This window comes from Somniosus microcephalus, chromosome 2 (genome assembly GCF_052327205.1).
Source record: "Somniosus microcephalus isolate GS21.2 chromosome 2, FLI_Smic_1.0, whole genome shotgun sequence".
In the NCBI taxonomy this organism is placed as follows: Eukaryota; Metazoa; Chordata; class Chondrichthyes; order Squaliformes; family Somniosidae; genus Somniosus; species Somniosus microcephalus.
The window spans coordinates 284961849-284977083 of record NC_140988.1 but is presented as its reverse complement, the minus strand read 5'-3'; the positions used below and the strand labels follow the sequence as shown (position 1 = coordinate 284977083).

Here is a 15235-nt window from a genome sequence, read left to right as displayed (position 1 = left end):
TGTGGGCAAGTATTGAATGCCTTCATTTGAGATTTATGTAAAGCTGCTGCAAGGTTTAGCAAAAATATATGAGGTGCAATATTTGAAAATATATTATATGACTGGGATAAAGAGGAGTTAGAACAATTTTTTTTAAAACAGGCATGACAAAATAAAAAGTAATAAAGGGAAACAAAAAAGGAGAGATTAGGAAGGCTGGGAGTGATTATGAAAGAAGATTGACTGTCAATATAAAAAAAAGAGAACAGCAAGAGCACATAACAAGTAAAAAGCCAGTTAAAGTAGGGGTGGAAACACAAACAGAGGGTCATCACCGACTTGAGGGTGAGGGAATAGCATACAAGTATTTCACCTCAGGTTTCAGAGAGTAACATGAAAGTGGAACTGTAGATGAGTATTCTAAAAGTTAATAGAACCTAAAAGCAGAAAAATCACCAGGCCTAGTAGGTAACCTCCCTAAAATACTTGGAAGTTAGGAAGGAGATAGCAAATGCATTACCATAATGTTCAAAAAATTATATTTGGAAATGGTAATTTGCACATGTATGGGGGATGGGGTGTGGGCGTGGAAAATGTTATACCTCTGTTCAAGATAGAGGAAAATAATTATTACAGGTTAGTTAGTTTTAGTTTATTAATTGACAAATTTAATTCAATTAATCAATCAACTATGACATGTCATTTACAAATCTATGTTGACTGTCCCCAATTAGCCCATGCTTTTCTAAGTGTTCGCTGGATGAAATTAATAAACATTTAGAAAGGCATGGGCTAATCAGGGACAGGCAGCATACAGATTTCTCAAGGTCAGGTTGTACTCAATTAATTTGATTGCATTTTTTAAGTAAGCATGCTAAGATTAAGCCACTGTCTTTGGATCCCACTACAAACTCCATTCTCTCACCACCAACTTCTTTTTAATATGTGTTCATGGGATGTGGGCATTGCTGGCAAGGCCAGCATTTATTGGCCATCCCTAATTGCCCTCGAGGGGGTGGTGGTATACCGCCTTCTTGAACCACTGCAGTCTGTGAGGTAAAGGTACTCCCACAGTGCTATTAGGGAGGGAGTTCCAGGATTTTGACCCAGTGATATATTTCCAAGTCAGGATGGTGTGAGACTTGGAGGGGAACTTGGAGGTGATGATGTTTCCATGCGTCTGCTGCCCTTTTCTTTCTAGGTTGCAGAGGTCACAGGTTTGGGAGGTGCCGTCGAAGAAGCCTTGGCAAGTTGCTGCAGTGCATCTTGTAGTTGGTAGACGTTCCAGCCACGTTTTGTTGGTAGTGGAGGGAGTGTATGTTTAAGGTGGTGGATGACGTGCCAATCAAGGGGGCTGCTGTGTCCTGGATGGTGTCGGAATGGACGGAAGGCCATTGATGAAGCAGCTGAAGATGGTTGGGCCGAGGACCCTGCCGAGGAATTCCTGCAGTGATGTCCTGGGGCTGAGATGATTGGCATCCAACAAACACAACCATCTTCCTTTGTGCTCGGTATGACTCTAGCCAGTGGAGTTTTCCCCCTAATTTTGCTAACAAGTCTATTATGTCGAACTTTGTCAAAAGCGTTTTGAAAGTGCATATACATGACATCAACCGCACTACCCTCATCAACCCTCTCAGTTACTTCGAAGAACTCAATCGAGTTACTCAAACATGATTTACCTTTAACAAATCAACGCTGACTTTCATTTATTAGCCCATTCTAAAGTGTCAATTAATTTTGTCCCAGATTATGGTCTCTAAAAGTTTCCCCACTACTGACTTTAGGCTGACTGGCCTGTAGTTGCTGGGTTTTTCCACTCTTTTAAAAAAAAAAAAAACAGGGGTGCATATTGTAATGTATATACCTTTAAGGGGGGAACTATCTTTTGCAGCTCATGTATACTGCAGTACCGGCAGTGACCACACCTGTATATAACACTGAGTAGTAATCTGTACAGATCAGTTCCAATGTGAGCCACGTTGAGTAAACACCTGTTGCACCGTTCTCCTGCAGTCTGTGTCTTATTATACACGGACACAACACATATAGGTCCATTGAATACAGAAGCAAGGAAACAATGTTGCATTTGTAGAAGACATTGGTGAGGCCACAGCTGGAATGTTGCATGTATTATTGGGTACCCCATTATAGGAAGGCTATTAGAGCCAAGAGCTATATTAAGAGTACAGCAAAAATTCAGTAGGATCATACCAGAACTGAGGTTATAGTTATGAAGGCTAAAAAATGTGTTTTTTCCCCCCCCATTGGCATAGAGAAGGTAAAAGATAGAGAATCTATTCACTAGAGATGTAAAGGTAAAGGAGCATTATGATGGCAGTGTTTAAAATAACAAAAATAATTGACAGTGTACACGAGAAATGACTCTTGCCTCTCGTAGGTGAATTTGGAACAAATGGATACAATCTTAAAAAGTTAACTCAGGATAAAAGGTCTTCACGTAAAGGATTTTAAGAATACAAATGCACTACCAAAGGTAAAAGATATAGAATCAATTAAAATGTTTAAAAGGGTGGTGGATAAAAATTTGGAAGTAAAGGCATTGAGTAACATGAAAAAAGAATGGAGAACTTAAGACTAAAAAGAAATAAAGAATTGACATGGCAAACAAAATGGCAGAACGAGCTCAATGGCCAAATGGTCTACTTCTGTTCCAGTGTTGCTATGTTGCCGAAAAGGTGGATGAAAAGTCCCATGTATAATAAATTTATCGCACACAGTTCCATTAATTACAGCATAGCCTCAGTCATCCAACTCCAAGATGACATGCCTGATGATTGGGAAAAAGTCACATTTCTGTTCCCTCACTTCACTGAGAATTTTACAGTTTAGGATTCTCTTTCTTGTCTCCAAAATATGCTACTTCACGTTTATCAACTAGTGAACTGCACTGAAATGCAAGTACAAACTGCAATTTTCTCACTGTGTCATGACTTACAAGGCATTGAAAACATAGCAAACACTGCAATACAAAGAAACCTTGTGTCGCCAAACCTAAACTCCTATTAAATAATAACCAGCAAACTCCTCACTTCACCTCAGTGTTTTCTTCCCCCTATAATCTTCAGGCTTTTACAAGCCAAACTTAGCATCACATTTCCCTACTTCCTAATTTTCTCAACCCTGGTTGGTCCTTCACCTTGGTTTCCCAATATGATAAAAAAATCAAAAATATTTAGGCTGGATTAGCATATTCTTCAGTTACATCACTTGCCAGGACTTTATCTGTACCTCACTTCAGTATTAAAATTGGATTGGCTGCTAAAGTTATGCTCAATTTTAGATACCGGGTGACATCATAATGAGGTTATGAAATCATACAGGGCATAGCTAGATTGTGGAGATGGGAGATCAGACATGGCAAGGTATTTAGTTAAATACATTAAGGGGAATATTATTCAATTGAGTTATTTGATAATCCTACATTCTAAAAGGATAAGAGTGGGTAAGTGTGAGGTCATCCACTTTGGACCCAAGGAAGATAAATTGGAGTATTTTCTGAACGGTAAGAAACTAGGAACTGTAGAGGAACAAAGACATTTGGGAGTTAGAGTACACAAATCATTAAAAACTAGTAGACAGACAGAAAAAGCAATCAAAAAAGGCTAAAGGAATGTTGGCCTTCATCTCAAGGGGGCTGGAATACAAAGGGGAGAAAGTTATGCTTCAGTTGTTAGAGCCTTGGTCAGACCCCATCTGGAGTACTGCGTTCAGTTTCGGGCACGACACCTGAAGAATTATACAATTATACCGGGGCTTAGCAGGTTATATTATGAGGACAGGTTGCATATATTTGACTTGTATTCCTTGGAGTATAGAAGATTGAGCAGTGATCTGATCAAGGGTTTAAAATGTTAAAAGGATTTGATAGGGTAAATACGAAAAAGCTGCATTTCCTTTGGTGGGGGAAATGAAGAACAAGGGGACATAGTCTTACAATTAGAACAAGGCAATTATTCAGAAGCAAAATCAGGAAGCACTTTTTCCACATAAAGGGTAGTTGAAATTTGCAACTCTCTCCCAAAAGGCTGTGGATGCTAGGATGATTGGAGCTTTTAAGAATGAGATTAATAGATTTTTGTTGGGTAAGGGTATCAAGGGATAGAGGAAAGGCAGGTAAATGGAGTTGAGGTGCTGTCAACCACAATCTGATTGAATGGTTGAGCAGGCTGGAGGAGCTGAATGGCTTACTCCTGTTCCTGATGTTCCTATCTGTACACATTAGTATCTCTCCATCAGCCCAAATTACGTTTAATGTTTTGACAATAGTGGCTAAAGGCATCTGGTAGCTGACATTCTGTGTATGACATGATTACAACATCATGACGTTATATTCAACAATATTACAAATAGAGAACATTCAGTGTGTCACGAAAGCAGAGCAACAGTAACACAACAGGAAGTTCCACACAAAAAAAATCTGCTTATCCCCAAGGTTGATTCTACCACTTTTAAAATCTACTTTCAGAACCTTTAAGGTTGTAGAGTAGTTCAGTCAGCTTCTCTTACCATTTAAATATTTTCTTGCCCTAATTTTTCTGCTTCCTTTCCGGAAGGGGATGACTCATTATAGTTCCATGAGTGCTGCCAGCCCACCAATAACTTACCAAGTAGCCATTCATCAAATAACCCTAGATACTGAGCATCAACAGGTTATTTGACTGCTAGGGAGGGGTGGAGGGGAAATCACAGCAAAGCTAAATATTGTAGTCACGCAACATCCACACAAGCATTTTCTAGGTCAAAAGGACATAAATCAGGAGCTATCCAGGAACCCTGGCTAATTTATTTTTTAGAATGTTTTTGCTTGGAATGCGAGTAATGCTCGCAAGGCAGCACATTGCCCATCCCTAGTTGCCCCAAGGGCATTAAAAGGCATCTGCTTAGTGTGAAATCGAGTCACATGCAAGCCAGACTGGCTAAGAAAGGTAGGTTCCCTTCCCTTTTAAGGTAATTTTCTTTTCCTAGTGCGAGCCCACAGTTATAAGATTTACTGAGTTCAAATTTCCCCATTCCCTACTTTGGAAACACTGAGGCAAATTGTACTGCTCTCCAGGTCACTCCAGGTGAGATCTCCTAATTTCAGATCAGTATCCAAACCCGGGACTTTCCTGAACTGTATGATTTAGCGCCACAATGGTAAAAGCTTTCTTTAAAAAACTGGTTAGAAACAGAACATATAACTTGGTGTGCAATTTAACCAAGAATATATGGCAGTGACATGCACTACCATACAATAACGAAAGAGGGGTTTGAATGATATTGAATCATAAGAGCAAAACTACATTTTAACCTGTAACCTGAACCCTGAGAGCATATTAGAGTCGAACACACTAAAAAAAAATCTGTATTGTTTACCTTTTCAAAGCTCTCTTGCTGCAATATTACCAGAGCTCATATTTTCCGTTACCACTGTTATTATGGTTGCTGAGCTTTATGTTGTGCGACAGGAACAGGAAACATTTTACAACGTTAGGGTGCTAGGCCAAGGATATAATGGGGTCAGCTGGTGCAAATACGCTCTGTTTTAGAGGTACAGAATACCCATCTCTCTTTTAAAGGTGTATAGTCATACTGTAACTGAGCCTAGGCAGCTTGATTGAAGGACAAAAGCACAGCCTGCTCATCCATTATTTGCTAACGCAGTCAGTCCCTCAGCAGGTTGTAGTCTCACTGTGACATCAGAAGTCAGAAATGATCAGTCAATAGACTCCTGTGCTATCCTTTGAATGAAACTGCTGTTTTTCCAGTGACTCTGCAGGCAACAGTGAAAACTGTTTTAATGTCATCTAACTACATTTTAATCAAAACACTGTGCTTGACTAAGAGTACAATATACAATCCAAATTAGCTTTTCAGAAAGCATCGATATTGTCGAACATGAACATATCCATCTGCAATAGATGCCCAAATGATGTTAACGGAACAGATTGGAGCACCTACCTGCTAGTCAGATATTTGCTGAGTCTTAAGGAAACGTTAACTCCGTTTCTCTCTCTCCACAGATGCTGCCCTGGCCTGCTGAGTTTTTCCAGCGTTTTCTGTTCTTAAGGAAGCCTACCTGATATAGCAAGGTGCAATAGTTGTCAGCCAAGCTACTTGGAGCGTCAAATCCTATTTGGTCATTCCAACTATAGGACTGAACCAAGATCAGTAAGGATTGACAGTGCAAATCCAATTGGTACACATAATTTTTTTAAAAATTATAAAATGCACCATTTACATCTTATTGCACTTCTGTTTGTTTAACTCACAAATAAAACAGTGCAAGAAATGTTCGAGGTTTGCAATCCCTTTCAAACTAGTCTTTAGAAGCAAAAATTTAAACTTTACGTTGCTCCCTCAAGACATTTTTCAACAAATTTAAAAACGCAGTAGAAATAACTTTGGAAAAATACTAAGCCTAACAAAGCCAGTGTGAAATATAGAGGTTTACAGTGGAAGAAGCCACTCTGAACCTCTACACCTCACACTCAGAAATTTTTGATGAGATTGAGCTATTACCTCAGACCAAGCCTCATTTTTTTCACCAGAGGCACTCTGTGTACTTAAACAACAGTCACTTTTCAAAATGTGTAAAATCCAAGACCTCAAAGGCCTCAAAGACAGAAAAAGACCAACTGGTCCACTGAGTCTGTCCCATTCAGCAGTATTGCAACTAGGCAACATGACCCAAATACTTCCCATCCACCAGCAGCCATGTAACCTTGTGGGAGAGGCCAAAAAGAGAAAAAAAATTCAGGAAATTCCTCTCCAACCCCTGAAGGTGATCAAAAAAAGAGTTCCAGGAAATAGCCATGACCATGAGGTGCATTACCCAATATCCCACCAATGAGGAAGGCCATACAGAAGGTAGTTAATCTGACATTTTTCCTCCATATATGTTAGTTCACTTGAAATTACTCATTCTATTATGAATTCATTCTGACAAAGCTACTCCGGCAACTTGTCAAGTTATAAACGGCATTTAGTGAAGGCAGAAGACTGATCTATATGGTTGTCTTACAGATAATAACTTTTATTTAGATAGCACCTTTAACGTAGTAAAATGTCCTAAGGTGCTTCACAGGAGCATTAAACAAAATTTGAAACTGAATCAGATAAGGAGATATTACGGCAGATCTTGGTCAAAGAGGTAGGTTTTAAGGAGCATCTTAAGGAGGAAAGAGGTAGAGAGGCGGAGGGGTTCAGGGAGGGAATTCCCGAGCTTATGACCTTGGCAGCTGATGGCACGGCCGCCAATGATGAAGTGATTAAAATCGGGGATGCTCAAGAGGCCAGAATTGGAGAAGCACAGAGGTCTCGAGAGGGTTGTAGGGCTGGAGGAGATTAGAGAGATAGATAAGGGTGAGGCCATGGGGGGAATTTGAAAACAAGGATGAGAATTTTAAAATCGAGGCGTTGCTTAACCGGGAGCCAATGCAGGTCAGTGAGCACAGGGGTGATGGGTGAACAGGATTTGGTGCGAGTTAGGACATGGGCAGCAGATTTTTGGATGAGCTCAAGCTTATGGAGGGTAGAAAATGGGAGGCCAGCCAGAAGTGTGTTGGAATAGTCAAGTCTAGAGGTAACAAGGGCATGGATGAGGGTTTCAGCAGACGAGGTGAGGTGGGGCGGAGTCAGGCGATGTTACGGAGGTGGAAATAGGCGGTCTTCGTGATGGCGTGGATATGTGGTTGGAAGCTCATCTCAGGGTCAGATATTACACCAAGGTTGTGAACAGTCTGGTTGAGCCTCAGACAGTTGCCAGGGAGAGAGATGGAGTTGGTGGCTAGGGAACGGAGTTTGTGGTGGGGACAATGGCTACAATCATTCCAATATTTAATTGAAAGAAATTTCTGCTCATCCAGTACTGGATGTCGGACAAGCAGTCTGACAATTTAGAGACAGTGGAGGGGTCAAGAGTGGTGGTGGTGAGGTAGAGCTGGGTGACGTCAGTGTAGATGTGGAAACTGACGCTGTGTTTTTGGATGATGTCGCCGAGGGGCAGCATGTAGATGAGAAATACGAGGGGGCCAAGGATTGATCCTTGGGGGACACCAGAGGTAATGGTGCGGGAGGGGGAAGAGAAGCCATTGCAGGTGATTCTCTGGGTACGACTGGATAGATAAGAATGGAACCAAGTGAGTGCAGTCCCACTCAGCTGGACGATGGTGGAGAGGATGGGGTGGTCAACTGTGTCAAAGGCTGTAGACAGGTTAAGAAGGACGAGAAGGTGCAGTTTACCAGTCACAGTCACTTGTGACTTTGATAAGAGCAGTTTTGGTACTGTGGCAGGGGTGGAAACCTGATTGGAGGGATTCAAACAAGGAGTTCAGGGAATGATGGGCATGATTTGGGAGATGACAGCACGTTCAAGGTCTTTGGAGAGGAAAGAGAGGTTGGAGATGGGGCAGTAGTTTGCAAGGATGGAGGGGTCAAGGGTTTTGTTTTTTTGAAGCGATAAAGTCCAAGATTGACCCAGGAAGGAAAAAGCTCAACTGGTTAGTTTGAAGAAAGATGTATAGTCCTCAGCTCAACTGATTTTTTTTTTGTTCAAAAGTTACGTTCCTTCAGAAGGGAAAACAGAATTTCTAATTAAAAAAAGCCAATTGGTCATAAACATCACTGTAGATTCTAGATTAATACAGTTTCACAGGACAAAGCAGAATGGGAATGGGAAATGGAAAACAGGCAACCAAGACACATTCTACAATTTATTAAGAGAGATTTCTTTTCGTCCTCATTTTTCCAATTAACCACTCTTGATCTCTTCCCCTCACCTCCAGAGTTTCACAAAGTCACCAGCACATGCCCCAGGAAGAGAAAGTGAGAAACTGGAACCAATAAAAAACCCTTAAAACAAAACTTACAACTCTGCCACATAAAGTGGCAATTGCATATATGGAGTAAGGGCTTTACTGTGCAATATAGTATTTAAAAAAAACATATATGGAGTAAGGGCTTTACTGTGTAATAGAGTAAAAAAAAGTTTTAAAAGACATTTTTCTACATCAATGTAGTTAGACATTTTCTTCTAAATTTGCCTACAAACAGTTCCTCTGCAGCTGACTGATCCCTCAAAAAGGTCAATTTTAACCATTCAACTGTCACATTACTTGAGCTGCTATTCAGCATTTCCTTTAGACATCAATTTTACTTTTGAATTCCTCTGCAATCATAATTTACTGTACACTATTCTATTTTCTAGAAAGCATTTATTGAAGTACTTTCAGAGGTTTTGAGTGCCCAATATATCGGTACTTCATGCCGAGAGTAAAGGAGCGACACATGAAGCATTTGTTATGCACCAAGTAATTGGTTCAATATTTTGCCAGCACAGGCAATTCAAAGACAGCTTTGATTTTGATAGATATTAAATTCCATTCTTTCGCCCTCTTCGTCCTGCCCCTCTCCAAACACCGTGCAAGAAGATAACATGTTAAAGGTAATTTTGGCAACATCTTTAGACAGGTGCTGACCTACCACGATTTGTTTGTGCACATATGTTGCAACGAGATGAATCGAATCAAATCAAAATATTGCCATGCCACTTGCATGTGGTGCCATCACAATGAAAATTACGTGAGTTTTCTCCTTCCTCGAGAGAAGCTTTTCGAAATACGTTGTGAAGACCAAAGTGCAATTTGGGAATGCCCTGAGCGACTCTACTTAAAAAAAAAAAAAAAAAATTTAAAAAAAAATTCATTCACAGGATGTGGGCATCGCTGACAAGGCTGGCTTTTTACTGCTTATCCGTGGTTGCCCTATAAAGGTGCCTTTTTCTTGGACCGCTAGTAACAGTTTGATACAACTGAATGGTTTTCTAGACCACTTCAGAGGGCAGTTAATTAGGCCAGAGTGGGTGAGGACAGCAGGTTTCCTTCCCTAAAGGGCATTGGTTAACATATTGGGTTTTTGTGACAAACTAACAGTTTCATGGTCACTTACTTTTTTTTTGGATTAAATTCAGTTCAAAAAATCTGGAAATAAATTCTCAGTGTCATATTTGACCATGAAATGAGCTTCCTACCACATATCCGCAGCATAACTAAGACGGCCTATTTCCACCTCCGTAACATCACCCATCTCTGACCCGACTCAGCTCAGGTGCTGCTGAGACCCTCATCCATGCCTTTGTTACCTCTAGAATTGACTATTCCAACACACTCCTGGCTGACCTCCCACGTTCTACCTATAAACTCGAGGTCATCCAAAACTCGGCTGCCCGTGTCCTAACTTGCACCAAGTCCCGTTCACCCACCACCCCTGTGCTCGCTGACCTACATTGGCTCCTGGTTAAGCAACGCCTCAATTTTAAAATTCTCATCCTTGTTTTCAAATCCCTCCATGGCTTTGCCCCTCCCTATCTCTAATCTCCTTTAGCCCCACAACCCATGCTCCTTAAAATCTACCTCTTTGACCAAGTTTTTGGTCATCTGTCCTAATTTCTCCTTATGTGGCTTGGTGTCAAATTTTTTGTCTCATAATACTCCTGTGATGTGCCTTGGGATGTTTTACTACATTAAAGGCACTATATAAATACAAGTTATTGTTGTTGTGGTAGAAATTGAATTCACGTTCTCTGCATTTTTAGTCCGGGCCTCTGGATTACTTGCCCAGTAACATAACTACTACACTACCGTACCCCTAGTTCCAAGTTCCATCACTCCAAGGATTAGAATTTCAGCTGTGCCACCAGTCTGTGTCAGGCAGATTTTGCAAACTCACTTCAATACTAAATGTCACAATTACAAATATCATCTCTATAGGATACAATTATGTTTATTACCCAATACAAATTTTTAAATAATCCAGCTAATATTACAAGGATTTGACTAAATAGCACAACAGCAGTGCTCAATAATGAAGCGAGAGCAAGAGTCTGAGAGAAAGAGTTAGAGTGTTATATAGAGAGAAAGAAAAAGAAAAAAAAGAGAAAAGGAGAGAAAGGAGAGAGAAAGAGCATGAGTGTGCAGGAGAAAAAATTCTTATACAAGATAGTAAAACTATACTGGTCACTGAAGAATAAAATTGAAATGGTTACCAATAGACAGCATGCTGCATTCATAACAGCCAATAACCAAGCAAAAAAAATGGACTGCAGTATTTCAGTCAGTCTATCACAAATACCACTTAAGAAGTTCACAGAAACAGCTGCAGAACTAACCTGTGCATGGGCATCATTTGTTCATCATTTTCATGCGATCATAAAATTGGGCAACTTGCAATAATCTGTGCAATCTCAACCTCATGCAACAAAGTTCTCAAAACAGAGATTTTCAAGGAAAATGGTTTTCATTGTACCATCAGAACCTGTTGACAAAGAAAGCCATTTTTTCGTTAACTATCACTGATGCCAACAATCTCGAATAAAATTACTTTTTAGAAACTACACCCAGTCTATGTAGGATCAAAACGAGCATAATTTAGCAGCATTGTTACAAAGAGTAATGTATATTAACATCATAACCCATCCACCCTATGAGGAGGAAGAGAAAATAGGGAAACAACTAGGATTCTTCGTACATCATACAAAAAGTAACCTAATGTTGCTTCTGTGTTTGTTATATGGTACATCTCAAACATCATGGCTTCTTTAGATAGTTCAAATGAGAGATTTTAGCAGTTGCTTAACAGCTCCCATGTTCACATTAGGAACTCAAAACATGCGGAGGATTGGAAGCACAAAACGTTTCCTTTTTGTGGCGCCGTGTCTTGAAGCTCAAATATACTACACTACTTCAGTTTACTGCACCCCTAATTTAGCTCATTCTGTTACCCCTCACCCACAAGTCAGAAGGAGTGATGTGGAATTCGTAACGTATTATGCCTGCTACTGTACCACGCACTGCCCAGGAAATGCCATCAGAGTGCAATCTTCACTGCTCACATCACATTTTAAATGTTGATCCCAGGAGGGTACGAGTTCTGACTGCCTTAATTTAAAAAGAAAATGGCCAATTTTGTCTCCAAAGTATCAGCTTGACTCAGTTGATCGCATTCCAGTCCTGGAATGAAAAAGCTGTGGGTTCAAGCCCCATTCCAGGGTTTGAGAAATTCATCTAAATTGACACTTCAGTGCAGGACGGAAGGAGTGCTACATTGTTGGAGATGCCGTCTTTAAACTAAAGCACTGCCTGTCTGTTCAGGTGGATGTAATAGATCCCAGGACACGGTTCAAAAAAGAGTAATGAGGTCTCCTGATGTCCTGCCAACATTGCTCCCTCAATCAGCACCACAACAAACAGATTAACGACATTCACCTCGTTTGCTGCTTGTGCAATCTTGCTGTACACAAAGTGGCTGCTGTGTTTACCTACATAACAATAATGACTGCATTCCAAAATAAAATCACCAGTTGGGAAATGCTTTTGGATGTTCTGAGTAATAAGGTGCCACATAAATCCAAGTTGTTTATTTTTTTGAATTGCATGATGAGTAATCATAACCTAAATCTCAATTAAGTTTTAATTTTCAGCATTATTTAAAAGTTTGTAAGACCTAGAAGATATTCTAGATTAAAAGTATTTAAAAAAAGCAAAAACAAATGATTGAATGCCTTGAAGCACTTCTCAAAATTGTTATATGCAAGTGATAATTTCAGCAGCAATACTGTAATATTTCATACCAATTTTTTCCAACCGGTCCTCATACTATAAAAATGTCTACTTCTAGAAACAGAGTACAGTGTATTTGGTTTGACAGAAGTTGAGAACTGGCTTATCACGTTTATGAAAAAAATTGCCAGAGTACTACTCATTTCTTTAAAAGGCTATTGACAACCATTTCCAATTTACATCCAGGTCACAAACACACAATCCTTCCCAAATTAGCTGGTGAATCAGAGATTTTTAGGCTATATTTGTTTCAATTCCTTTGATTACGTAATACTCTAGTTACTCTGCAGGAAAAAGTGTTCTGGAGTAGTCTCTATATGTCACTCAAAAGGAATCAGCACCACTCTTGGGGGAAAAAAAGTATGTTGATTTGCTAAGGATATCCCCACTTAAGGCCATTTATAAAAGTAGATAAAATAACATTTTCCAACCTGTAAAATGAACAATGGCCATGACCCACTGAATCGAAGTGATTAAGATTTTATTCAGAAAGCTTTTCTCCAATGTACCAACTTTCTCTTCTGCTTTCATTGAGATGGTATGTTACTTTACAGTTCAAATGGTCAATAATCAAAAAGACTTTTGATGTTCAACAAATCTGCATGCTAGCATTTTTCGGGTGATTGGTTCAGAACCCACAAATATGCATACAGTTTAATAAAAACAAGAAATGTGCATCTTCCTATCTAAAGTTAACACAGCATTTCCATAGGAACAGCCTATTCTCTCCAGTATGTTATGTTATAAAGCTATTAACGTGATCGTAATAAAAATGGAAAACTGGAGGGTTAGGGGAAAAAAAGTACTTTCATAGTGCTTCCTTTGTCCCTACCCCTCAAAAAGTTATCGAAACTGTAAATAACATTTCCTGACACGAGTACAAATTTTCCTCCCTGCCATTTTTGGTCACAACGGGGAACGTCATTCTGCTAGGATTATCAGCCAAAGCCTGGGTGTTGTCTAGGACTCACTGTATGCAGGTAGGGACTGCTTCATTAGCTGAGGAATTGCATCAACATGCTCTGCCACCTCCAAACAGGGAGTTAACAATGGCTGGAGTCCTTGTTTATTGAGAATGGGACCGAGTTATGCTTGGAGACCGTAGTTTAAAAAAATATATTTATCAGTTACCCTAATCCACCGATACCAGCAGCAAACAAAAACAGACTGTACTATTTATCCAGAATCCAGAATCCCCACAGTGCAGATAGAGGCCATTTCGGCCCATCGAGCCTGCACAGACACATATCCCACCCTATCCCCGTAACCCCACGTATTTAATCCCCTAACACTAAGGGTCAATTTATCATAGCCAAATCAACCTAACCCGCACATCTTTGGACTGTGGGAGGAAACCAGAGCACCCGGAGGAAACCCATGCAGACACAGGGAGAATGTGCAAACTCCACACAGACAGTTGCCCGAGGCCGGATTAGTACAGGAAGAGAACATAATTACCAAGGTAAATAGTTTACAATCTAATATTCTTTCCAGCTCAGGTAACTTGACTGAGATCAGAGAAACTCACCCTAAAAGACAACCTAAGGCACAAGGGAGTCACAAAAAGGCATGTAGCCACTGAAATTACTTAATGCCAAGAACAAAGATAACCAATTAACAGATTTTAAAAAAAAATAAAGCTATATAACCCATTTCACCAGTCAACATCAATACTTTTTGGGTAATTTACCCATTATATTTATACAAAGACAAATTTATTTAACAAGGCAAAGAATAGGAGAAACAAGTTATAAAACATTTTCTCCTCCAATGGGTGTAAAAAAAAAATCCTCTTTAAATCTAGGAAGCGAAGCTGATTTGTGAAAATGAAAGTGTTGGCCCTGTTTTTTTTAGGGAATTTAATGTTCAAGTGTGAGGAACATCAGTAGTGAAAGATCAAACACATCCAATTTTATCTATCCCAGATCAGCTACAGGTCGTATACAAAGTAAAGCTGCTCCTATTCTAATTTACCTAAACACAAACACCAGAAGAGTACACACTACTTTTAACAGAGGGACAGATCTATTACCTGCATCAAAAATAATTGTAGCTCAAATTTATTGCCAATTTGTCGACAGTTTTGCACTGTGGATATACTGCAAAAAATTCAATCAGTAGAAAGGGGAGACTTGCAATCCAGTAGTCTGGGAGCACAAGTACCATATGTGAAAGGAGATCATTCGAATCCATTATTGTACGGTGTCTCTCATTTTCAATGGCTTTTTACTTCCCATTGATTATACAATGTTGTACCTTTTTTCAAATGCTTTTGAAACAATCAAGGGAAATTGTATATATATATATTATTTTTGAAAAATAAAAATTTGTAGGGCTGTGGGGAATGAGCAGGGGAGTGGGACTAATTGAACAGCTCTTTCAAAGAGCAGGCACAGGCTCAATGGGGCAAATGGCATCATTCTGTGCTGTAAGATTCTATGATTCTATGAAGTGGATAAAATGGAAAATGTTATTGCTAAACGATGTTGACTGTCTCTTGGGTTCGGGGTTACAAGACGCCTAATCTTGAAGGAACCAATTTTATTTCACCAACATAAAATGAGTTATAATATTTATGCTCCACATTAACACATAAAATTAATACTCAATAAGCTAACACTTATTACCACAGATCA

General features: G+C 39.6%; 1 protein-coding gene across 8 annotated transcripts in view; it reads right to left on the bottom strand.

Annotated features, from left to right (window-relative positions):
- Positions 1–15235, bottom strand: part of atosb (atos homolog b) — a 155648-nt gene that overhangs the window by 62363 nt on the left and 78050 nt on the right. For 5 of the 8 annotated variants that reach the window (XM_085973000.1, XM_085972957.1, XM_085972991.1 and 2 more), the window contains exons 2-3: positions 11150–11295; positions 9466–9647 (exon numbers count right to left, since the gene is read on the bottom strand). The gene's annotated coding sequence lies outside the window, so the exon portion shown is untranslated. Of the gene's footprint in view, positions 1–5358; positions 5707–9465; positions 9651–11149; positions 11296–15235 lie in introns of those variants that run through there. The other 3 variants (XM_085973009.1, XM_085972965.1, XM_085973018.1) reach the window with 3 other exon arrangements.